At 40.3% G+C, this 27,065-nt stretch overlaps 1 protein-coding gene across 8 annotated transcripts in view; it reads right to left on the bottom strand.

Annotated features, from left to right (window-relative positions):
- Window positions 1-27,065, bottom strand: part of LOC137320406 (zinc finger matrin-type protein 1-like) — a 133,719-nt gene that overhangs the window by 54,139 nt on the left and 52,515 nt on the right. Inside the window, exon 1 of one of the 8 annotated variants that reach the window (XM_067982146.1) lies at window positions 9,084-9,153. The exons of the other annotated variants lie outside the window; for them this stretch is intronic. The gene's annotated coding sequence lies outside the window, so the exon portion shown is untranslated. Of the gene's footprint in view, window positions 1-9,083; window positions 9,154-27,065 lie in introns of those variants that run through there. 8 annotated transcript variants of the gene reach the window in all.

The following is a 27,065-nucleotide window of genomic DNA, read 5'->3' as shown; positions in this document are numbered from 1 at the left end:
CAACAACAATTCTTCTCCACACAAATAAAATAATCATGGAGGTAAATGACATTTCACAAACACAATTAGAATTGATTTACTTGCCTTAAATATTTTTTCACTTGACTACAGTTAAAGCATTAAAAATTATGAGAGTATTTATGTCAGGCACTTTATACAACATAAACTACTGAAAGAGAGTAGTGGCCAGCATAGGACGCGTGGTACCAGCAGGCCTTATTTATGTGGGAGATGGAGTCGGGATTGAAGGTAGACGCAGCTTTCAAACCAGGGGAATGGACTGAAGATTCTGGAACTTGAATTCAATTTTCCTGATTAAACGTTTCAGAGAAAATTGACTGTAGAAGGGACATTTGTCATACAAGTCTGTCAGTGACTGAGAACCTAAGCATAAGGGTTTGGTGGGGATGAGTGAGGGGGGGGGGGTGGCGGGTCACAAGGAAGGATTGGGAAAAGGACAACTTAATATTTAATTTTAATATTTGACAAGAAATATGAGGCTCTAACATTCTGTACAAGAAAAACAAAATATATTTTATTAAAATTGAACTATTAAAGAATGCTGAGGAAAAGCATTAGACTAGAAAGCAAAACTTAGACAAAAGAAAAGGACTTAACAGATTTGGCAAAAAGCCAACTAGTGGCCAGATTTTGTAATTACAGCATGACAAGCTTACAGAGGCAATTACTGTGTTAAATGTATACATAGCAATTTATAATGGCTAAAATTGACACAGAAAGTATGACATCAGAAGTCAAGTGGCACAGACAAGAAGTGCACGCAGACCAAAAACTTTTAATATGTTATAGATAAATTGAGTCCCTAATCTCTTTGATGTGCATATAATACTTAAGTCTAATTTATTCTTTTTGTATGTACATAAATACACACAATTGTTAATTAGTTTTTAACCATTTCAGCAAAATTAGCTGCTGCACAAGTAAATTTAGACTCTTGAAACGACACACCTTGTGACGTCATGTGGTGCAGTCCTATGTATTTCTGGAGGTGCTGCACTGTTAGTTTGAAGTGGGAACTTGCAGAAAGTGGTCATATAGAAAGCGTTATCAAATTCTGCCAGTAATGGTTTTATCAATATTCTTGTTGCGGGATCGAATGTATTTAAAGTTAAAATAACAAAATATTAGTTCAGGATGAAGTGCTACTTAGAGCATTTAATTTTCTTTTAACACAACACGATCTGCACTTGCATGTCGACAATGGTTTGAAATAAGTGCCAACAACTGCTAAGTTGAAGCATAAATTACTGCTACATTAAGAGAGAAAGAGAGAGAGACGTACCTAGAGGTACAAGACTGTGATCTTATTAAACAATTACACACTATTTAAGCCATTGCTGAGTGGTTTCAACTTTGCTGCGATGCAAAGGTAGTGTAATTCATGTGATCCATGCATGCTTAGGAAAGAGATGTGAGGCTACCTTGAATCTGACACTGTTTTGGCTTTAAATAAATGGTGTGAAGCCAAGTTTATGAAATTCTTAGGAAGTCCAAAGGAGCACTCATGGACACAGCTCCCTTTCCTTGGCCAGAACATGATGCAGAAACCAGCAGTATAACTTGGGTCAGCATGTTGTTCAAACCTGTGCTTGTCAGTTATTACTAGAGTCTGTAAGTAAGGATAGAGTGACTGAACAGCTTGAAAATTTTCCGCTGATCAGGGAGAGCCAGCACGGATTTGTGAAGGGTAGGTCATGCCTGATGAACCTGATTGAATTTTTTTTGAAGAGGTGACTAAAGTAGTGGACAGGAGAATGTCTATGGATGTTGTTAATATGGACTTCCAGAAGGCATTCGATAAAGTCCCTCATAACAGACTGTTAGCTAAAGCTGAAGCTCATGGAATTGAGGACAAATTATTGACCTGGTTAGGAAATTGGCTGAGCAGCAGAGAGTAGGGATAATGGGCAGGTACTCAAATTGGCAAGATGTGACTAGTGGAGTCCCACAAGGGCCTCAACCATTCACTGTATTTACCAACGATTTAGATAATGGGATAGAGGGCCATATATCCAAGTTTGCTGATGACACAAAGATAGGCAGCATTGTAAGCAGTGTAGATGGAAGTATAAAATTACAGAGAGATATTAATAGATTAAGTGAATGGGCAAAATTATGGCAAATGGATTTCAATGTAGGCAAGTGTGAGGTCATCCACTTTGGACCTAAAAACAATAGATCAGAGTACTTTCTAAATGGTGAAAAGCTTGAAACAGTAGAGGTACATAGATCATTAAAATGTCATGGGCAGGTACAGAAAATAATCAAAAAGGCTAATGGAATGCTGGCCTTTATATCTAGAGGACTAGAATACAAGGGGGTAGAAATTATGCTACAGCTATACAAAGCCCTGGTTAGACTACACCTGGAGTACTGGTTCAGTTCTGGGCACTGCACTTTAGCAAGGATATATTGGTTTGGAGGGAGTGCAGCGTAGATTTACTAGAATGATACCCGGACTCCAAGGGTTAAATGATGAGGAGAGATTACACAAACTAGTGTTGTATTCCCTGGAATTTAGAAGATTATGGGGTGATTTGATCGAAGTTTTCAGCATATTAGGGGAACTGATAGGGTAGATAGAGAGAAACTATTTCCGCTGGTTGGGGAGTCTAGGACTAGGGGACATAACCTAAAAATTAGAACCAGGACTTTCAGGAGTGAAGTTAGGAAACGCTTCTACACGCAAAAGGTGGTAGAAGTTTGGAATTCTCTTCTGCAAACGACAGTTGATGCTAGCTCAATTGTTAATTTTAAATCTGAGATTGATAGATTTTTTGTTAAGGGATATGGGGCTAGGGCAGATATATGGAGTTAGGTCACAGATCAGCCATGATCTCATTGAATGGTAGAACAGGCTCGAGGGGCTAAATGGCCTACTCCTGTTCCTGTGTTCCAATCTATTCAACAACTAGTGACTGTCCTCCTTGACACACCCAGCCATGGAGCAGACCCTTTGTGGCAGATTCAGTAATCCAATAACTGAATCGGACAGATCCATACTACTCCAAGTCACTGCCCAGCAGGACAAGCACCCACGGCGCCTTGTGTCATAAGCTGCAAAGTTTTAGCTAGTGAAAGTCCTTATATACACTTGGAGTTCCTAAACCTTGTTCTCTGGGATTAGGTAAGTGAAGTGTATCCAAAAGGGACAGAACGTGCCCACCATATCAGACGAACAGAAACTCCACTTATGTGGATTTCTCAATAGCTTGAGTTAAGCATGATGAAGGGTTTCATGCGTGTCAGGCATCCAACTAATCAAAACAGATAATGGTCTCGACTCGAGTATTCCAATGCTCTTCTGGCTGGCCTCCCACCTTGTATCCTCTTGAGCTCAGTCAAAGCTCTGTTGCCCATATCCTAACTCGCACCAAGTCCCGTTCACCCATCACCCCTGTGCTTGCTGACCTACATTGGCTCCCGATCTGGCAATGCCTCGATTTTAAAATTCTCATTCTTGTTTTCAAATCCCTCCATGTCCTCACCCCTTCCTATCTCTGTAATCTCCTCCAGCCCTACAACCCTCTGAAATCTCTGCTCTCCTCCAATTCTGGCCTCTTGCGCATCCCCGATTTTCATCGCTCCACCACTGGTGGGTATGCCATCAGCTGCCTAGGCCTTAAGCTCTGGAATTCCCTCTGCAAACCTCTCCGCCTCTCTCTCCTCCTTTAAGATGCTTCTTAAAACCTACCTCTTTGGCCAAGCTTTTAGTCACCTGTCCTAATGTCTCCTTATGCGGCTTGGTGTCAAATTTTGTTTGATAATGCTCCTGTGAAACGCCTTGGGACGTTTTACTATGTTAAAGGCGTGATATAAAGGCAAGTTGTTGTCTCAAAATAATACACGTGGCCTTAATTGAGTTTTGATAATTTACTGAAGTGTGAGAACAGATTCATAGCATCTTTTTTGACCTCAAGACTTCCCAAAGTGCTTCACTGCCAATTAATTACTTTTTGAAGTGTTGTCACTGTTGTAATGTAGGGAAAGGTGGCAGCCAATTTGCGCTCAGCAAGATCCCACAAACAGCAATGAGATAAATGACCAAATAATTCATTCTTGTGATGTTGGTTGAGGGATAAATGATAGTTAGGACATCGGGAGAACTTCCCTGCTCTACTTCAAATAGTGCCATTGGATCTTTAACAAGATGGGTATTCATTGTACAACTTATTGTAAAATGCTACTTAGTACAGGTGCCTGCATATAAAACAGATCTAAAATCACAGCAGTTTTTCAATTTTGAAAGGAAACTGATGTCATGCCATACACTTTTAACTTGCCTGTGGATAATTACAGAAACAGTCTGCTGATCCTAAATTACTGCAACCTAAACCCCACAGCAGACTATCCAATGAATCTGATCCCAGAAAATATTTAGTCAATATTTCAGAAATTTTACTTCATAAATGATAGACCATGTTTCCTGATATCTTCAAGGTGGGTGAACTCAAGGCAGCAAAGCAACCTTTCATCTAAGGTAGCATTAATGTTAATTGTTTGCCTGACTTGTTAGTGGAGACAATGAAATGATCTTATAAAACGGAAAAATGTCATAAAATCTATTACTATTTCTTCCAAAGATTTGACACAAAGAATTAAATGATACATAATGGATGCAATGTTGTTTTTTAGAAAACAATGAAGAATTGTAACCTTATTTGGTCTTTGAGTAAAGATCGACCCAGCACTTTTCAATAAAGACTGTATCTTTTGAAGATGTGAGCAAACTAAACAAGGGCACAGAGTCAAAACTGATTAGACAACATAGCACACCAGTGTAATAACCATATCCTTTCTAGTTGGCCTATACATGTAAACTTCACTTTTCTAGATATATGACCTAATACTCTTAAAAGAATGGTTTCATAAAAAGAGTTCTATTGGATAGAAACTTTCAAAACTGATCAATACAATGAAGTCCAATTAAAATGGAGTTATTTACTTATAAGAAGCTCACAAGTATGAATCGGTCAATAAAATAGAAGAAAATATTAAATTGGCCTGTATTTCGGTAGGAAAAATAAGGAGAGGTAATGTAAACTAGAGGGCACAATTCTAAAAGGGGTGGAGGAACAGAGGGATCTGGGGGTCTATGTGCATAAATCGTTGAAGGTGGCAGGGTAGGTTGAGAAAGCGGTTAAAAAAGCATACGGGGTCCTGGGCTTTATAAATAAACCTTCAACATGTCATCAATGATGACGAACACCTCGCTATGGCCATCCCCACACCTCCACTACTCGCCTTTAAACAGCCACCCATCCTCAAACAAACCATCGTTCGCAGCAAATTACCCAGTCTTCAGGAGAACAGCGTCCACGACACCACACAACCCTGCCACGGTAACCTCTGCAAGACATGCCAGATCATCGACACAGATACCACCATCACACGAGAGGACACCACCCACCAGGTGCACGGTTCATACTCCTGTGACTCGGCCAACGTTGTCTACCTCATACGTTGCAGGGAAGGATGCCCCAGAGCATGGTACATTGGCGAGACCATGCAGGCGCTGCGACAACGGATGAACGGACACCGCGCAACAATCGCCAAACAGGAGGGTTCTCTCCCTGTCGGGGAACACTTCAGCAGTCATGGACATTCAGCCACCGACCTTCGGGTAAGCGTACTCCAAGGCGGCCTTCGAGACACACGACAACGCAAAATCGTCGAGCAGAAATTAATAGCCAAGTTCCGCACCCATGAGGACGGCCTCAACCGGGATCTTGGGTTCATGTCACACTACACGTAACCCCACCAGCGAACAAATGTTATCTGTTTTTAATATAACGGGTCATTGACTGTCTTCCTTATCTCTCTCTCTCTCTTTTTTTTTTGGGGGGTTGTATATTCAGTGGCCTTTTAGATGACACCTTTCTGTCTGCTCACTGTGATTGCCTTGGCAACGGGCAGTAATCACCAGGCTTTGTTCTGTGATCTTAAAATGCAAAGGATTCGAAATTGTCTTTTCCACACCGCCTGAGGAAGGGGAAAGCCCCCGAAAGCTTGTGGGATTAAAAATAAAATCGTTGGACTATAACTTGGTGTTGTAAAATTGTTTACAATTTATAAATAGAGGCATAGAGTACAAAAGCAAGGAAGTCTTGATGAACCTTTATAAAACACTGGTTCGGCCACAACTGGAGTATTGTGTCCAGTTCTGGGCACTGCACTTTAGGAAGGAGGTGAAGGCCTTAGAGAGGGTGCAGAGGAGATTTACTGGAATGATTCTAGGGATGAGGGACTTAAATTATGTGGATAGACTGGAGAGGCTGGGATTGTTCTCGTTGGAACAGAGAAGGTTGAGAGGAGATTTGATAGAGGTGTTCAAAATCATGAAGGGTCTAGACAGAGTGGATAGAGAGAAACTGTTCCCATTGGCGGAGGGGTCAAGAACCAGAGGGCATAGATTTAAGGTGATTGGCAACAGAACCAAAGGTGACATGAGGAAAATCTTTTTTACACAGCGAGTGGTTAGGATCTGGAATGCACTGCCCGAGGGAGTGGTGGAGGCAGATTCAATCATGGCCTTCAAAAGGGAACTGGATAAGTACTTGAAACAAAAAAATGTGCAGGGCTACGGGGATAGGGCCGGGCAGTGGGACTAGCTGGATTGCTCATGGACTCGATGGGCCAAATGGCCTCCTTCCGTGCTGTAACCTTCTATGATTCTATGATTCATGTTGTTGCCCTGTTGTCAACAAATGTTGAATTTTTACAATGTCTGTGTACAAGCCAGGAAACCCCTCCACCAAAGTCTCAGATAAAAAAATATTTGCCATGGATTTTGTTGTAGTTTAGTAGCAAGTTTCTAGTATTTGTTTGGGATACCCTGAAAGGCAACTATCAAATGAAAGCTTTCTTCTTTAAGCAGCTTTTTCAAATGAACAAATTTTAATGACTGGTTATGGAATTTTATGGAACTAATTTTCATACTTTAGCATTTACTTAGCATTTGTCCTGCTCCATCCTGTTGTTTTACTTACAGAATCAGAAATAAGTCAACAAATGTACTGACATGAAATAATTCAACTGAAAGAAACAATATAAGCTGCTCCAATGGGATTAACTCTGAGATCGGATCCTATTCAAAATCAAAATGTTCCATGCACAAAAATGTTTGCCTTAAATGCCGTATAGAGTATTATGTGCTTTAATATCAACTGAATCATATTTCTAGAGGTTCCCAGATCCTGGCCAGCTGTCAACTTTGTGTTCAAAACCAACTAAGGGTACTTCAACACAAGGGTCATTATCATGGACTATGCCCACAATTCGCAATAAAATAATACCACGTACCATTATCTACCCATCCGCATGCTTTTACGCAGACTGAACCAGCCATCCCTTTGCTACTAGTTACACTCAAATTTTACTTCTGGTGCAAGACTGGTGTTGGTTTAACTATACCAATAGCAGCATGGTTACAAGAAAATACAGCAAAACAGAAGAATTATTTCATACCACACTTACAAACTGCAACAGGGAATTCAATATTGCTCAAAGGCGTAACAGGGCTGAATTAACATGCAATTTAAAATGACATAATCCATCAGTATCCTAAATTAATGACTATCGCTTTTGATTTTAATCTTGCTCTTTTCATACTGCGTGTTAGTTCAAATAACTCTTACAAAGTAAAGGTATTGTCCCATTCATTCCTTAAAAATAGTTTGAGAGAACGAGTTTGGTTAGAAATTCACCTTTCACCTTTGAGACTTGAATTCAAAACCAGCCCAAAGTGACGGAGTGAACGTTTTCTCTGCCTGTTGACTGTAAGAGTTCTATGTGAAATGAACTTGGGGGGGCCTTATTTTGGCAGTAATTGAAAATCTTACTGAAAGAGGGCACAGGATGGTTGGTTTGGGAGATGGGCAACACTCACAGTAGGAGGTGCTCTTCTATGGTTGGTGCAAAGTAAAGGCAGTTTTACTCTTCATCTAACCATCTTTTATATTTGACCCAGAAGTACTTGATACCAGCAATGGGTGCCTATAATGGAAAGTGTTCCATTCCTTAGTATTAACATCTCTCATCTTGATGAGCAAAAGATTCACACAAAAAATTCATTAAAAAATATAATATTTCAACCTCCACACCATGCCATGGGACAAATTCACATCAGGTGTGGCCAGGTGACTTGCCCTCTCCATTGTATGTAACACCTTTTAAAGCACTTTGACAGCAGTAAGTAGCAGAGATCCAAGGAAACAGCAAAAGCACTTAAACAGCTACAGTAAAGGAAGAGTTCCAAGTCACGCCAGCTGGGAAAGAGAGTAAGAAAAAAGGGAAATTTGTAAGCAGTTGTTTAGCCTCTGAATGGAGGGCCCATTAGTGCAGCTGGACCCTAATTCTGTGGAGAACTTGCACTGCCTTGTTCAGTGTACCTATGTTGATGGGCTTGCAGATCGTGCAAATTTGCATGAATTTGCAGCAAGATCTGCATGGCCTTGAGTTCCATCTTGTTTGCTCAAATACTATACCACTGTTACATTGCTACTCCATATTCTCAAAGCTGATGTGCTTTCCACCCTACCCGAAATGTATTATTCACTAAAAGTCAGTGGTGGAAACTGTAATGACTGACTAGTCAATACCTGTGACATTTATGATAGGCTATGTTTAGTGACTGCTCTGCATAGTGGAAAATATGTAGGAGACTATTTTGTGAGAAGATACAGCTATAAAAGCCTTTTAACAGCTTTACTTATACCAAACAGCTGTGCATTTCTAGCTTTGTTATTTCTTTTTATTCCTTTCTGAATGGAGTACTTTCCATATCGTACACTTTTAAAACAACAGGCTGGGCAGGTGGGCTTTATAAAACATATCAGGCCTTCCAATCATTGTGACAACTTGCTACATGTTATTTCTGAAGTCTTGAAAATGGTGAACATTTGAAAATCTGCAAATAACATAATAGAAAGCAGAACAGACAGATTTACTAATTTAGCAATAGGATCTTTACTGGTCCCTTGAAAGGCTGTAGTCAAACTGTTAACTGAGAAACAATCATTGCACTGTATTCAAAGGAGAAGCGAGCTAAATCCACAACATACCTAGTTCCACCTAACACCAGTCAAGACTTTGATGCTGTAATCACACACCTGGAGTAGCTGTCAGATGTCACCGGACCAGCAACTGAACCTGAAAGCTGAACAGATTTGTGACTGCTGCTGGAGATATTGATAGAACCTCACCATCATAATAACCATACGAGTTGACTCATGTGATTTTCAACAGCGGGAGAGAGGTTATTCCTAAGAATGTTCTCTGCCTAACTAGCATTCAGTTCCCCTTCTGAATTACAAGTGGAATTTACTGTGTCAAACCAGAACCTAGTGTTCCCGTTCATCTAAGAGAAATAAGCTTCAAAACCCATTTAATGAGAACAGTCATGTAATGAGCACATTAGCCAATTCTATCGAGTCCTTTTGTTAACTTTGGTACACGCTTCACGAATGATGAGACGAGTACAGAGTACAGAAGTATCGTACAATTTGGTTGCTGGAAAAGATCTACATAATTTCACATAGATTTTGAAACCGAGAGCATGCACTAATTAATGACTTAGGTGGTGTCGACTGACTGAGCTGACCAAGGAAGGCTGATGCCCAAAATGATGGCAACTTGACGAGAAAAAATGTGCAACTTTATAAACAACGTAACAAATTTGTAAAGCTTCTCTATAATATTACAAAGATGGCTGGAGTGTAAAACCAACAAGCAGCGATGTGAACTATCTCTGATGTGGGGCACAACAGATAGATATGCTGCTTATGAGATGTAAAAAAGAACAGTGCATAGCAAAATAGAGTGGGTTGGGGTAATGTCACCTGACCATGCACCATAGTGCAAATTTATTAAAATGACTACACAAGTTGATTTTCACCTGTAAGATGATAGCATACAATTTGTATGTGGAGGTTGAACAAATTAAGAATCACATTTCCACATAAAATATACTTCCATATCATAAAGTAGTTTTAACTGATTTTCTTGGACTACAAACCCTCCCCCACTCATAATTTCCTCTCAATGTAGATATGCAAATTTTGAAAATAGAATGGGTCATGGCTAGATACATATAATTAATATACATAAGGCTGACTGTAACCCTCATAGCTTTGTCACTCATAAGCTATTCTATAATGAATCTAACTTGTGAAGATATTCAGTTTACTATATTAGCCAGGACATATCCTCTAGTTTTACACTCACTTGGTTCAACGGAATTCTCAAAAGCAAATCCGAGAATACAGAATTTATCCCACAAAACTGTTTTTGACCCTCACACTGTGTAATAAATTGCAAATTTTAATGACTTATTACCATGTATCCTTCATTTACGTTGGTTGTTTTGAGAAACACTAGTGCAAGTAAAATCATTTTGGCTCTGGTATGACACCACAATGATAATATTGTATGAAATAGATGGTATGGCATAATGGTGTAATAAGCAAGATTTAATGGGTAAATGTTTCCACTGGCAGGAGGGTCAGTAACCAGAGGACACAGATTTAAAATAATTGACAAAAAAGCCGGGGGGGTGGGAGATGAGGAGAATTTTTTTTACTCAGCGATTTGTAATGATCTGGAATGCACTGCTTGAAAGGGTGGTGGAAGAAGATTCAATAGTAACTTTCAAAAGGGAGTTGGATAAATACTTAAAAAGGAAAAAATTGCAGGGCTAAGAGGAAAGAGCAGGGGAGTGGGGCTAATTGGTAGCTCTTGCAGAGAGCTGGCACAGGCATGATGGGCCGAATGGCCTCCTTCTGTGCTGTATGATTCTATGATTCTATAACTCACAGATAAAACCAGATATTATTGGAAATGCACAGCAAATGGAACAGCATCTAAAAGAGAAAGATAGGTTGCTTTGGGTGCCATGTAGCAAACACTTGCAATTTTAATGATTTATTGATTTCTGTCAAAATTAATCTTGATAGAAGGGACAGAGAGAGGGGACTTAAGAACATCAACACAACTGCAAGTGGTGGGAACACTGTAGGTGTAACCCTTCATCAAAATAGTTTCATTATGTTCCATGCCCATCGCCCCCATTATCCTTCCTCCTGGCAATAAAGTGGCCCCCATCTCCCTCTCTAACAACCTTTTCAACTCCCAACTCGCTTCCCTGGCCCTGCACCTGTCATAATGCTTCTGACTCCATCAAATTACTTATCTGCTGCCTTGCCTCCATATTCAATGCCCTCGTCCTTACAAGAACTCTCAGTCTCCTACTTGTTACTCCCACAGTATAACACTTTCCTTCACATCTTCAAATCGGAGAGCCGCAGGCTTGCGTATTTATGACGCTCAAACAACCTGGGCATCCATCACCAAATCTGGCTGGACCAGCTAAAAAGAAAAAATCACCTCTCCCTCTCAAGAGCCAATAACTCCATGATCATCTTGTAGGATAAAGCAAATCCTATCATCTTTTCTTCACTACTAATTGCCTTCTTCAAACTCCTACTTTTGTCCCCACCATCTTCACATCTGACACCAACAGTGAAGAACTCAAGGATTTCATTCACAAAATTAAGGCGATTGACTCAACTGCCTCACCTTCTTCAACACCATTTGTGCTTTCCGATTGCTCCCAACAATGACCGCACAGTACTCTTATAGCTTCTCCCTTATCTACACCTCAATCACTCCCAGGCTCATCCTTTCCATGAGACACACTTCCAGTTTCCTTGTTCCCCCCTCCTTGTTTCCGATCACTGAGCTACCCTTCCTCAGCCTAATGCTCGTCAACATTATCAACTGCTCTTGTTCCACAGACATTGTTCCTTTCATTTTCAAAATGCTGTAATCACCCTGTGCCTTGCTAATAAACCCCTCTGTCCTCTCTAACTACTACCCCATCTCAAACCTCCCTTTCCTCTCTAAGATTCTGGAACACATTTGCACCACCAACTCTATGCCTACTTCTCACCACGCCATTTTCAACCTGGCTTCCGTCTCATCCACAAACTACCCTGGTCAGAGTCATCTGATTGTGAACATAAAGAAAGAAAGAAAGACAGACTTGGATTTATATAGCACCTTTCATGATCTCAGGACGAACCAAAGGGCTTTACAGTCAATTAAGTACTTTTGAAGTATAGCCACTGTTGTAATGTAGGAAAAATGGCAGCCAATTTGCATACAACAAAGTCCCACAAACAGCAATGTGCTATTGACCAAATAATTTGTTTTTAGGTGTTGGTTGAGGGATAAATATTGGCAAGAATATCTGGGCGAATTCCCCTGCTTTTCATCGAAACAGTGCCATGGGATCTTTTACGTCCACTTGAGAAGGCAGACGGGGCCTCAGTTTAACGCCTCATCCGAAAGATGGCACCTCTGACTAGTCAATCACACTATCCTTCTCCACCACCTCGCCTCTGTGGAACTGCACCCTTATAGTTCCATTTCCATTTGTCCCAACATTGCTTGCAATAGCTTCTCCTCATATATGTGCACGGTCACTTCTGGTGTGCTAATGTACCATTATATAGAAGGAATAGGCCTCTCCTATTCTCCATCTAAATGCTGCCCCTTAGTGACATTATCCGTAAACACCGTGTCAGCTTTCTTGTGTATGGCAATGATACTCGGCTTTATCCCTCCATTTCTACCCAATTCCATGACTGCCGCCATGATGTTTAATATTCTATCTGACATCAAGCTGCGGGTGAGCCAGAAATTTTTCCAGCTCAACAAAACCGCATCGTCCTGTTTGGCTCCTGACTGAAAATCCACACCATAGTCCCTACTGCTGCTGAAACTATCCCATTCTGGGATTGTGATGTACCTTGTGGAACATTTGGCTACGTTAAAGGTGTGATATAAATGTACGTTGTTATTAATCTATCTTCCGATAGGCTGTTGTGCATTTCCAGCATTTTCTAGTGTTATTTCAGATTTCCAGCATTCACTGTTCCCACAACTTGCAAGTCATTGTCGGGCTTGCATTACATTGCTTGGCTGGCTATGGTAAGCCTTGGTCACCTCCTGATTTGACTTTTCTAATGCCCTTTTCATTGGCCTCCCCTGTTCCAAACTGCAGAAACTCCAGCTCATCCAGAGCTCCACCGCCCACATTCTAACCCTCACAAAATCCTGCTCACTTATCACCCAATCCTTGCCGATCTTCACCAGCCATTCCCAGCGCAACTACTTCAAAATCCTTTTGTCTTCAAATCCCTTCATGGCCCCTCCTTGTCTTTACAGCTCCTAGGAGCTCTACACCCTGCCTGCACTCTCCGCTCTCCCAGCACTGGCCTACTGAGCTAGAAGCGCAGCCTTTAGCCATCTTGCTTCCACACGTTAGAACTCCCTACCTAATCCCCTTTATCTCATATCTCCCCACTTTCAAAATCTTCCAGATACCCTCCTGCTCGAGTCCGACCCTGAACTGTGAAGTACCTGGGGCATTTTGCTACGTTAAAGGTGCAATATAAATGCAAGTTGTTATTAACTTATCCTTTGATAGGCTGTAGTGCATTTACAGCATTTGCTGGTTTTATTTCAGATTTCCAGCATTCACTGTTACTTTTTCAACTCACAGGTTGACTGTTGGGTTTGTATTAAATTGAATGGCTGGCGGTGGCATATTCTATTTAGAGCACTCAGGTTTAAAACGGAAAGCTATGTATTTCAAAATGATTTCTTTTTCCTGAGTTTTTGCAGCCCAAGTTGCTTTGTGGTCCTCTCAATCACTTTGAAGTCTTACCTATGAAAAGGGGATTTTTAATTGCACTAGTGTCTTCCCTTTTGAAGCAGCATAACATACACTACCTGTGTTAATTTTCTGCAATTACCTACAGGGTAAATTCTGGTATATTTGCAGTGATTACGTTAGTTTTACAACTTCACTGAGGTTGTCATCATACATGAAGTGTACGGAGTGTCCTGCTCAGTGTCCACCTAACTCAGCGAGAATAGAACTGTCCCCACCAAGTCCAAAATACATACTGCAAAAAGAGATGTTTACATGGCACTGATTACCACAATAACTTCATCTTGGTGTTGGGGTGACTGTTATAAACAGCTCGACCTTTGTTTGTCGTTTGTGACATCATTTGACCCCCTGATGACAATGCTGCCTAGTAATCACTCCCAGGTACCGATTATCACTCTTTATTAAAGTGATTTTTTTTGAGTTGCAAAAACTACAGAAACGCTAATGTTTTTTCTTATTAAAATGTAGGAATAAAAGGAGTATAGTGTGCCTAGCCAAGTGCTGTGAATATCCACTCATGGGACGAGCATAACTTTGTCACTCACGAATTATCCGGTCAATCTCAGTTTTGAAGATATTTACCATATGCCATGGCTGGTTATCATCCTCCAATATTCACAAAAAATGCCTACATCTGTCAACATTTCCATAGCACTGCAAAGAGCGTGCTGCGTTTTCACAATCAGAGATATGACTATTGTAACACATGTAACACAACTCCTGTTATTCAATCTGTGCAGTTACCAGGTGTGAAAAAAAACAAGCTGTCTGCTACACTTTATTTCTGGAAATTGGACAGTGGCAATGTAGCCACAAAGCACATCAATCATTACCCTGATTGTTATACGATTTATTAAAATTAGCAACGGACCTGTTACCAGACCAAGAGAAGTCCAGTTATGCCATTCAACCAAGTTTGGTCCACACTGTAAAGGTTGGGTACCCTGTTGCAACATCAAACGTTGTCCCCATTTACTCTCCAAACATTTGTGGGGATAGCACTCCAGCTCAGTTTAGTTGTGTGAATGCTCAGTCATCCCATAACTTTTTATGGGGTGCTGTATCTTACTGTATGGACACTTTAATCATGATGACCATAGTTTTAAGTGATTAGGTAGTTACAGTGACATGACTTCTAAGAGTTTGAATTCTTCTATGACGCTATCTTGAGACTACTCAGCAGCGTAGAATTTAGGAGGTACATTTCCTTCTTGTTTTCAGTTAAAATATAGGATCTACAGGTTGACACTACACTATGGTACTGAGGCAGTGTTGAATTGTTGGAGGTGCCGTCTTTCGGATGAGATGTTAAATTGAAGCACTGTCTGCCCTCTCAGGTGGATATAAAGGATTCATGGCACTATTCAAAAAAGAGCAGGGAAATTCTCTCGGTGTCATGGCCAATATTTATCCTTTAACCAATATCACAGTCAGATTATCTGGTCATTTATCTCATTGCTGTTTATGGTACCTTGCTGGGCGCAAATTGACTGCTGTGTTTCCCTACGTTATAACAGTGACTCCATTGCAAAGGTACTTCATTGGCTATGAAATACTTCGACACATCCTGAGGTTCTGAAAGGCACTATATACATGCTAGTTCTTTCTTTCTTACATTAATTAGGTAGTATTTACATTTTAATAGCAGTTTTATGCTATCATATTATTCATAGTACAAGCACTGAAAGAAAGAGTGCACTGCGCAGGTACCAAATACGAATTACAGATTATCTCCACTTGTTGTAACAGACCAGTTCTCATTATCGTATTAGTGCAAGCTATTGATAGCTGGACAGGCAACAATAATGTACTAACTGCAAAATTGCGAGTGAGAAGGTTAAGTTTATTCCCAGTGTAATACTAATAGTAATTCATAGTCCAACTCCAAATTCAGATCACTAAACAAAGTTTGCAGATAATGAAGACCACTTTGGAACTCCACCCCATCTCTATTGAAGGTGAGTAGGGCTTATGTGGGAGTAGGGTTCCACAACACAGGTACTGGCTGAACCCCAGTGGCCAAGCTTCATGCATGAGCCTGGCAGATGATTTTTTTACCAGGTCATTCAACAGGGAGAGGCCACCACAGCAGAGCCTGATCCTGTCTTCATCTAACATCCACACACACAGTTTTTAGGATTGGGAACCTTGGTTGATTGTTTTTCCCCACCCAAGTTCAGAATACTGAGGCCAACCGTAACACTACCACCACTGTGGCTGAGTTAATTCAGCACAGACCAAGGATTGAATTCTCTTGAGTCTGTATGATATGGTGCCACACTATGCATTTCATTTAGATATCAGCCTTGACTCAGTGCCAGTACTCCACCCCACCGCGCCTCATTCCACAGACTTGAGCACATAATCTAGGTTGACACTTCATTGCTGTATTGAGGGAGTACTGTACAGTCGGAGGTGGTGTCTTTTGGATGAGAGGTTAAACCAAGGTCCATCCTGCCCTCTCAGGTGGGTGTAAAAGGTACCATAGCACTATTCGAAGAAAAGCAGGGGAGTTCTCCTTATGTGCTGGCCAACATTTATCACTCAATTAACATCAGTAAAGATTATCTGGTCATTTATCTCATTGCTGTTTGTGGGACCTTGCTGTGTGCAAATTGGCTGCCACGTGTCTCTACATTACAATGGTGACTAGACTTCAAAAGTACTTCGTTGACGGGTGAAGCATTTTTTGGGACGTCTTGAGGATGAGAAAGGCACTGTATGAATGCAAGCTCTTTCTTTCTTTCAAATGAACCATCAAGGGATGAATCATTGCTTTTGAAAATAATTCCTACTTATCTTTCACACAATATTTGCCTTCAGAACAAGTGAAGACATACTGGATAAAACTGTAAATGATGGATCTCTGAAAGTGATCACAAAACAGTAGTCACTAATCATGAGTGCAATTGCAAAGCTTAACTGGGCTATCGATATCATCTTGACCAAATTAGATCAATCCTTTTTGGTAGAGTATTTAAAAACTGAGACTACTGGTTCGATTTGCAAATGCACCACCTCAGTGTACTGAGCCATACAAACCAGGAGAGTGACTTGCACAGAGTTTGCTATCTCAAACCGAACAATTGTGCTACAATTGGTCTGAGCACCTAGTAGAGGGAAGGGAATCAGCCTGGGTTCCTGTTTTAACCACCATCTAGTGGCAAAGTTGGTTCAGAAAAAGCCATGAGACTGATTCCTACTGTCAGAGGACTGAGTTCTGAGTAAAGAACGGAGAAACCTGGGCTTTTCAGCCTTGTAAGGAGTGGACTGAGAAGTAATCTTAAAATATATGATAGTAAACAAGATAGTTAGAAAGATAGATCCAGGACATTACAAAGTAATATGTGACGGTAGGACAAGGGGAAACAGATTCAAACTAAAAGAGAAATTTAGGACTGATGCCACAGAGAGAGTTGAAGAAACTTAAAGGCGTAAATTGTGGAATCATGAAGAAACAGTTGGATACCATGATGGGAGGAGGGGGGAGTGGGAATTCTTTGAGCATGAATGAGCTAAGATGGGTTGAATAGCATTATTCAATTCTATCTACTTTGTGACTCCTCCTCAGAAAGTGTGAGCAAGACCAACAGCAAGCTCAGCTGTGATGCCCCATACACCACAGGCTACCTCATAATGACAGTCTAGATAGAATGGTACATTTTTCTTTCAGACAAACTCACCGAGTTCTCATGAAGTACTTAGTGTTCCTGACCCTCATATATAGAAACTTCAATTATATTTATTTAATAATCTGATTTATTTTTTTCTAAAATTACAACAAAATGCAAGTGTTACACTTAACAATTACAGCATCCACCTTTTAAAGTGATTTAATTTGATATTTTTCCTTCAGTGGTTTATTTTGTTCTTTGTAATTCCTCATAACTTTGTGAGTCGAATTAGCAAAGTGTTCTAAAAGATGCAGGATTTGAGACTGCTACTTTAGTCCCCACTGCTCCTATTTTCCCTGATTTTTCTCCTTTCCCCTGCGAAGTGCATGACTTCTTTCTAGGACATTATTTCAAGAGTAGAGGTAGCCATCTGATAGCTCACGTAAGTCCGGATGGTGAACAGCGACAGGTTATTCCATATAGGAAGCATAGGGCTGACCCCATTTTTGTTCTCACCTAACATCCAGACACACATACTGGTCAGCGAGACAATGATCCAAGAACTGTAGCATCCCTCTCACTGCACTCCACCAATTCAATATGGATCGAACCTGGGCTACTCCTAACATGTGTAGCACAGTATACGACATGGTGCATTTAAGAGCCGTAATCTTACCAAAACAAATCTATCAGGAAAGATTAAACAGGCTGGGGCTCTTTTCTCTAGAAAAAAGAAGGCGGAGGGGTGACCTGAAAGAGGTCTTTAAGATTATGAAAGGTTTTGATAATCTTAGAGAAGATGTTTCCACTTGCGGGGGAGACCAGAACTAGGAGCCATTAATATAAGATAGTCACTAATAAATCAAACAGGGAATTCAGGAGAAACTTCTTTATCCAGAGAGTGGTTAGAATGTGGAACTCTCTATCACAAGGAGCATTTGAGGCGACTAGCATAGATGCATTTAAGGAGAAGCTAGATAAACACATGAGGGAGAAAGGAATAGAAGGATATGCTGATAGGGTTCGATGAAGTAAAGAGGGAGGAGGCTCGTGTGGAGCATAAACACCGGCATTGACCTGTTGTGCCGAATGTTTTTATGTAAATCGATTACGTTAATGAAATGCATATGTGCTGGAATCTTCAGTTTCTTTTTCTTATTTTTGTTACCCTTTTACGATGCAATAGCTCACATATTTGAAAATGCCAAGAATGTAATTTGCAAGGTTACTTTCACAATACCTGAATTTGCTCGGATTAAAGGTTGCTGGACTGACATATTACCAAGTCAAGACTGTATTCTGTGTGGTTGTGTTTTCATACACGATAGCATTTTACTAACAAACTCAAATCAGTTTTATTTGGAAAATTAGACAATTTGAAAACCAGTTGTATTATTCATTGCTCTCATTATTGCCATGTTATATCTAATTGTGTAAGTGCTAGGGCATCAAACCATTATTAAGGTGCACTTGAAAACTCCAGTCATTTAAATGAAAAGAACAAGTTTGTTACTGTGTTCCATGTTTATGTGATTTTTTTTGTGGGTGAAGGTGCAACATTGGCAAGATTGGATCACTTTATAGTCAGGGTCATTTTAAAAAAAAAGTGAGAATTTTCAGTTCTTAGTACTCTAATTTTATAGATAAAAACTTAATATGTTCTTTTTTTTAAATAATCAAATTTCTAATCTGAACACCATGTTAAGTTACTTTGCTACTTGGAAGCTCTGTAAAGTCACTGATGGGAATACAGCTGGAACAGCTTAATTGACAGCAACAATAAGCTATGAATTCAAGCCAGTCTGGGTGTCAATTTGAAGCCACCTAATCCTGCGAATGCAGGTTAGTGTAGTTGCCTGAGCTTAGGTTGCTTCAGATTGTTTCCCAAGTCAGTCTGCAGTTGTGGTGCTCATTGTAATCCATACAGCCGCACCACCAGGCCATTTTGCAATAGTGGCATCATCACATCAATCTGGAGCATGGAGATTTGACATTGCGGATTTCTGTGTAGATTAGAAAATTCACACTTTTCTTTCAAAAATCTAAGAGCTTCCCCATGGTTTTTCATTCTTATTAATGAATAACATTACTGGAACTATGTTACAAAACTACTCATGGGTTTGTGCATCATAAACCATGACAGCAAAGCCTGAACCATTTGCAAATATCAAACCCCTTAAGCCAATACATTCTCAACTATTCTTTGATATATAGAATTGTTGTAAAATTGGGCAGTCTGACTACCATTTCTTGTTTGTGTTAGGCTCTGGGCCATTACAGTGGTCACTTGATTTAGTTTTTCACTTCTGGTTATATTATATTCAGATGTGTCATAAGGAGGACCGCTTTTGCTAATGTGCTTGATGATAATCCATTTGAAATTGATGTCTTTTACTATTACATAAACCTTTTAACCTTGCACACATTTGAACTCTTAAAATAAACACCGTGCAACATGAATAGGCTTTTAAGAGATTGTGCTGCTTGACCAGTTTACAATCATATCTGATGATAGGAATGTTTCGTGAAAAAAATCCACTCCCATTTTAAAGAGCTACAACAGTGCTGAACAACTTCATAAGTAGCTTCATCAGATTATTCTTAAAAGATTATTGTGCTGTGATAACTTGAGTGAGGTTGTCTCTCCAACAATTCCTCGAGCAGCCTATTGTAATTAATACTTATTCAGAAATTAAATTGGCATTTTAAAATATAGGATTCAAGCCCTCAGAACTAAAGTTCTATTCACTTTTTTAAGACTTCTTTCCACTGGTCAGAGTTTTGTTATTTTGAATGTTCTTGACAAATTAGGCAAATAAATTATCTTTCATGGAGAAAAATACTTGGGTGAAGAGGTAATACTTTCAATGTAAAGTACACGACCCAGAAAGTGTATTTTTTTTTTAAAAGGGTTAAAATGTCTCCTATCTAAGGGCTGATATTCTATTTTGTTACTGAAAAACTACACTGGAGGAAACCTACCATGTTAAGTCATTTGGTTGGAAAAGACCCATTAGGACATATGTGTTGGGTTTGTCTTCAGCCACACGTCATTAAGCCGAGTCGTTACTGGCATCTTTCCCAGTACTGGATGTTGATCTCGGTGTTCAAACTCAGCTATAAATTTCAGTACCAGCTGGGTCACAAGCGAACTATGTTTTCAGTAACAAGACAAAGGCTTATCACTCTCAGCTAGGAGATGTTCATTTAAAAATTCTGCTGGCGAATTCTTTCAACCAGTTGTAATGCAGTTTTGGAGCTAAGTTCTGTTACCTCCCTGTGCCAGTGCCAAAAGCACAATTGAATGCTGCCAGTACCCTTGAGTTCCAATTTCAACCTTTAGCAATCGTAATAAAAGATGTCGCTATGGGAACCTGTATGGGTCTGCCTTTTCGTGGAATACGTGAAACATTCTTTGTTCTAGTCAGGTCGATCGACTCAGGTCAGTCCCCTCCCTCACCTTTTTCATTGATGACTGTATTGGTGCTGCTTCCTGCTCTCGCCCCAAACTGGAAAATTTCATCAACTTTGCTTCCAATTTCCACCCTTCCCTCGCCTTCACATGGTCCATCTCTGACTCTTTCCTTCCTTGACTTCTCTATCTCCATTTCTGGGGATAGGCTGTCAACCAATATCTACTATAAGCCCACCGACTCCCACAATTACCTTAATTACACTTCCTCCCACCCCGCTTCCTGTAAGGACTCTATTCCATTCTCCCAGTTTCTCTGCTTCCGTCGCATCTGTTCTGACGATACCACCTTCCACACCAGTGCTTCCGATGTGTCTTCCTTTCTCCTCAACTGAGGATTCCCCTCCACTGTAGTCGACAGGGCCCTCGACCATGTCCGTCTCATGTCTTGCAGTTCTGCCTTCAACTCTTCCCCTCACCTCTCAGAATCACGATAGGGTCCCCCTTGATCTCACCTTTCACCCCACCAGCATCCACATTCAATGGATCATCCTCCGCCATTTCCAACTCGATGCCAATATCAAACACATCTTCCCCTCCCCTTCCCATTCAGCATTCCGAAGGGACCGTTCCTTCTGCGACACCCTGGTCTACTCTTCCATCACCCCCAACACCCGCTCTCCTTCCCACAGCATCTTCCCGTGCAAGCGCAGGAGATGCAACAAGTGCCCCTTCACCTTCTCCCTTCCCACCGTTAAGGGCCCCGAACATTCCTTCCAGGTGAAACAGCGATTTACTTATACTTCTTTCAATTTAGTATACTGTATTCGCTGTTCATGATGCTCCCCTATATTGGGGAGACCAAACGCAGATTAAGTGATCGCTTTGCTGAACACCTCCATTCAGTCTGCAAGCGTGACTCTGACCTTCTGGTCGCTTACCATTTTAATTCCCCATCCCACTCTTACTCTGACCTCGGCCTCCTACACTGTTTCAACGCAAGCTCAAGGAACAGGATCTCATCTTTCGATTAAGCACTTCACAACCTTCCAAACTCAACATCGATTTCAATAACTTCAGATCATAACCACTGCTCCCATTTTTTCAGTCAGCAGGTGCTGGTAATGGTTCTGCTGTTGTCATTTACAGCTCCTCTAGACCCATCTTTTGTTTCTTTACTTGTCTCAATAGCACCCCTTTTTGCCTTGCACCATCATAGAATGGTTACAACGCAGAAGGAGGCCATTCGGCCCATTGAGCCCGTACTGGCTCTTTGTAAGAGCAATCCAGTTAGTACCATTCCCCCACTCTTTCCCCATAGCCCTGCAATTTTTTTCCCTTCAAGTATTTATCCAATTCCTTTTTGAAAGCCACAAATGAACCTGCTTCCACCACCCTTTCCGGCAGCGCAGTCCAAATCATAACTACTCGCTGCATAAAAAAGTTTTTCCTCATGTTGCCTTTGGTTCTTTAAATCTGTGTCCTCTGATTCTCAACCCTTCCGCCAATGGGAACGGTTTCGCTTTCTTTACTTTATCTAAACCCTTCATGATTTTGAACACTTCTATCAAATCTCCTCTCAACCTTCTCTGCTCTATCGTCATCCCTTTTGTCATTTAATCACTACTGCCCTACTCCCTATCATAGACCTTCTCTTTGGTTCTTTCCTCCCCTCCCCCTTTCCCTGGCTCTGTACTTAAAGACTGTTAAATCTCTAACTTCTCCCAGTTCTGACGAAAGGTCGTCGACCTGAAACGTTAACTTGGTGTATCTCTCCACAGATGCTGTCTGACCTGCTGAGTATTTCCAGCATTTTCTATTTTTATTTCTAATAAAAGATGGCATAATGCTGGTTTTCTGTTCCAGCTCCTTCCTTTCCTTCTGAAGGCATGCTCCTTGACGCAGTTGAATTCTGTGGATGCCACTTGCTCTTGGGTACCTTTCTCAGGTGGCCATTCTTCATTAGTGAGCCTAGACACGAGTGTCAGCAGTTTATATGACCATGTGGTATTACAGTGGAGCCTGAACCTGTCCTCACTCAACGTCCACAAAGATATACTCCCAGCAGGTTCTGATCACTATCCAACAGTGACTCCCACAGAAAAATGTGTATGTGGAAGTCGGGCGAGACCAACATTAGATTCAGCAGCAATACTCCCCAAGGTAGAATAGCAGGGGCTACCATCTGGGCTCACGCCTGAAAAACAGTCATTCAAATGAGGTAGTGAAGGACTGTTGAAAACCAGGGAGCTCTTCATCAACAACAGTAATGTGCAGGTAAATGTTTATTTTCTTAAAACTATTATTCCAACTTTCTACCCTCCTGTCTGCAACTTCAAGTCAGGAGGGTACAAAGTTGTAACAATAGTATTAAGAAAGTAAACATTTATATACACATTGCTATATTGTTAAAATTCATCTTTGAATTCCTTTTTTTTTTGGAGTGCAATGACTGTGATTATGTTGGGTGCAGCCAATGTCTACAGCAATGTCCCAAGGACAGCAATGAGATAAGCGACCAGTTAATCTGTTCTTTGGTTGTAGTTGGTTGACAGAGGAATGTTTGCCAGGACAACATGGAGAACTCCCTGCTCTTCTTCATGTCATGCCATGCGATGTTTAACATCCACCTGAATAGGCAGATGGAACCTTGATTTAACGTCTCATCAGAACGATGGTACCTCAGACAATGCAGCAGTCCCTCAGCCGTTTACTGGAGTTTCTCAAATGCAAGTGTGGCTCTCAATCCCACAATCTTGTCCCAAAAGCATAAGTGCTGCCAATAATGACAAGGAATATGATTTTATATGATAGTTTCTCTTTCAACAGCTAGCTGATGGAAACAAATGTTGTATTTTCTGTTCTTACCACAATACACAGAGAAACATTTTATTGTGGGTGATGGGCCATTTGAAACCTTTCAAAATTACTATTCTGATTACTCAGAACTATACAATTACTGTATCCTTGACATGAAGTTGACTGGGCACTTTATGTTTTTTTTTAAAAATGCATTACTGTGTATAACCAAATATAAAACCCAATACATATAAAATACCTTTTAAAAATAAGCATGCTTATTTAAATATGGACCTGTAGAAAGTGTTAAAAAGTTTCAATCCCTTTCCCAATTAATTATTTTTAATGTGAATATAAAGACTCGTGTGTTATATGCTGCAGGAAGATTAAAAGGGAACATTACTTATTGGTTTGGGGGGGAGGGCGGTGGGAAGAGGCACGAGTACTTGTAATGTATCCTTCCCATAATAATCTCTTAAAATGTTATTAGTTTCTTCCCCTACCTGTGAGGAGAACTAGCAAATTTTATTCACTTGATGACTGTCTCCTAAAGCACCCACTAAGTTAGGACTTAGAGCTGGAAGAGAAGTAATTGGCTTTTGGACCAGTTGCACAGCCTCATGCCTTAATCACCTCAAGGATCCCTTTACAAGCATTAACCATACTACAGCATTCATTATGACTATTACTGAACGCATTATGACGTAACCACTGAGCTGTGGCAGTTGGGTTGGTACTCAAATGTCAGATTACCACACATTTACTGTGCCCTTAGTTAATAAAGTCATCAGGATTAAAATGATCAACTGCGGAGATTAAAAGAGCGCCATAGAGCAAATGCAATCTCACCAAAGAGCTCAGATAACATTATGGTTTTTTTTAGCAGCCATCTGATCCCTAAGATTGGATTACTGCTCTGCAATCACTCCAGGCTATCAGGCTATCGATTGATTTTTAAAAAAAGTAACATTAATATTGCAAAAGGCAGAAAGTTCTTCATTGCTGACAGCAGCCCTCACTGCAAACTTCAGTGACCAGCATGCTCCATGTTGTTGACACTTCTGATGAAATGCTCACTGACCAACAGCTATGACATAATTGCTGCCAAGTTTCCATAGAAATCAACAGTTGTTCACTGGGAGATATTAAATGATAGCATATATTGAATTAGAAAAAAAAGGTATAGTACTTATTATCAACAAAGAAGAATGCCTCACCCCCAAAATGTATTATACAAGTACTCATTCAAAAGGCAATCACATTTAAAAAATAACATCACATCTAGCTGGACCTGGCTGTAGCACATTCCTACACATCCACTCTTGGCTTCTCACCCCTCATGCCATCCCTGCCCGCCTGTTCCTGAGACCATTGCTACTCATCCTTGGGTAAACAGACAGAAGAACTGATTTAGAAGGTTTAACGATTGGAAATAAATCAACTCAAGCAGAATGTCTCTGAAACCAGCTCCCTCCCTGCAAGTCCTCGTTTAAATCGGGCTTTCTTATATTGTTTCCAAACAGGCGTGACATCACGATCCAGAAATAAAACTATATTGTATTTTATTTTGAAAATATTACATCTTTAAGAGAAAGAACATTTTTCTGCAAAATTAATGAAAGGACACTAGCAAATTCTACTTGAATTCCTGGAGGTCAAAAATAATGGGTTATTGTGTTTTCTCATATAAAGGAAAATTTGCTTTCTTTTTCAACGATAAATTGTAACACTGTAGCTTACTCAATTCACTGACTTCCCAACACACTGTTTGCGCTGAAGGATTTCAATTTGTATTATTGCAGTTATTCAGAACAAAAGTTTTTTCCCTCTCCCATGCCATTGCTGGGTGCAAGAAAAATGGACTCAACTATAATGGTATTTCTCAAGTGATAAAATACTCTGTTGGGATACATGATTCAGAACAAAGTAAAATACTATACAAGGACATTGGTGGAAGCAGGCTTTTGCAACAACTCAAGGCCTTAAACTACTAGGAAACTCAACCGCACAATCTTAAAATTGGAGCTAGGCCATTCAGAAGTGAAATCAGGAAGCAATTTCTCCAAAGGGTAATGGAAATCCAGAACTCCCTCCCCCAATGGGTCAATTGAAATTTTCAATACTGAGATCGATAGATTTTTATTAGGTAAGGGGATCAAGGGATATGGATCAAAGATGGGTAAAGAGGTACAGATCAGCCATGATCCAAATGAATGGTGGAACAGGCTCAAGGGGCTGAATGGCCTACTCCTGTTGCTATGATTCCTACTGACTCATCATCAGGTCACTATTGCAGTGATAAATGGCAATGTTACAGGCTGAAGTTGTTCAAAAAAAAATCTATGTGCTCAGAGCATCAAGTATAAATTCTATTGAAAGTCACCGCTAAATAGAACTGACTTTTTTAAAATTCACAATTTAAATTCCCATATGTATACTTGTATGTAATTATGTGATAACAAAAATGCAAACAATGGAAAGCTGAACCAAAAACAGAAAATGCTGGGAACACTCCAACTAGAACTGAAGTGTCTTCATCCAAAATGTTAACCTATTTTTCTCTTTTTAAGAGCTGGGAGATTTCCAGCATTTTGTTTGTATTTAATTAGCATGCAATCTAGCTGGGCGACGGGAAAAGAGCAGAGCAGTGGGGCTAATTGGATAGCTCTTTCAAAGAACCAACACAGGCACCATGGGCTGAATGGCCACCTTCTGTGCTGTATGGTTGTAAGTCTTGCAAAAGGTCGAGGGGGCGGGGGCTTGAATCCACAACCTTCTATCTCAGAATTGAGAACACTGCCACTGAGCCAAGCTAACATTTAAGCTCATGTGATCAGAAAAGAAAGTATAATCTCTTTGAATAGAAAAGTAATTACACTGGCTCTATAAAACCAACGTAATGATGGCAGTTATGGGCGATAGTGTGAGCTGTATGGGTTACACGACCTCTCCTTGTTCCTACATTCTTACGCTAATAAAAATTGGCAATCATTAAGTAACTCATATACGATGGCTCTCGAGCGATGTTACTTGTGGCAAGTTGGCTGATAACTTGTTTTATAAGGGCAGGAGTGTTACACTATTGAATGCACAATTTACTATTCTGCTGCTAAGGTGGAGCTATGGCCCTCCAAGACCATTAAGCTTAATTAAGTAAACACAGGCTTCAAGGCAATCGGTATTTAATTGTGGGCATTTTTTTCCTGCTGGGGAGTTCCTCGCATTACAATTGACAATTGTGGCTTTATGCATTTTTGAGGTGTAATACAGAAATTAGAGTACAATTCAAAGTGTAATGGAGAGGAAGTACACTAGATGTTTTTATATTAATAGACATATATGAAGAAATGGATTTATGTCGATTTTAGTTTGAGAGAAAATACATCAATTTGCATTAACTAGGGAAAAAATATGCAATGTATTCCACTGACTTTCTTATAATATACTATGAATATCTTTTCAACTACTTGCCTGCAAATAC

The sequence above is a fragment of the Heptranchias perlo genome, chromosome 1 (assembly GCF_035084215.1).
Source record: "Heptranchias perlo isolate sHepPer1 chromosome 1, sHepPer1.hap1, whole genome shotgun sequence".
In the NCBI taxonomy this organism is placed as follows: Eukaryota; Metazoa; Chordata; class Chondrichthyes; order Hexanchiformes; family Hexanchidae; genus Heptranchias; species Heptranchias perlo.
Note: the sequence above shows the minus strand (reverse complement) of the source record. Positions and strands in the feature narration are given on the sequence as shown.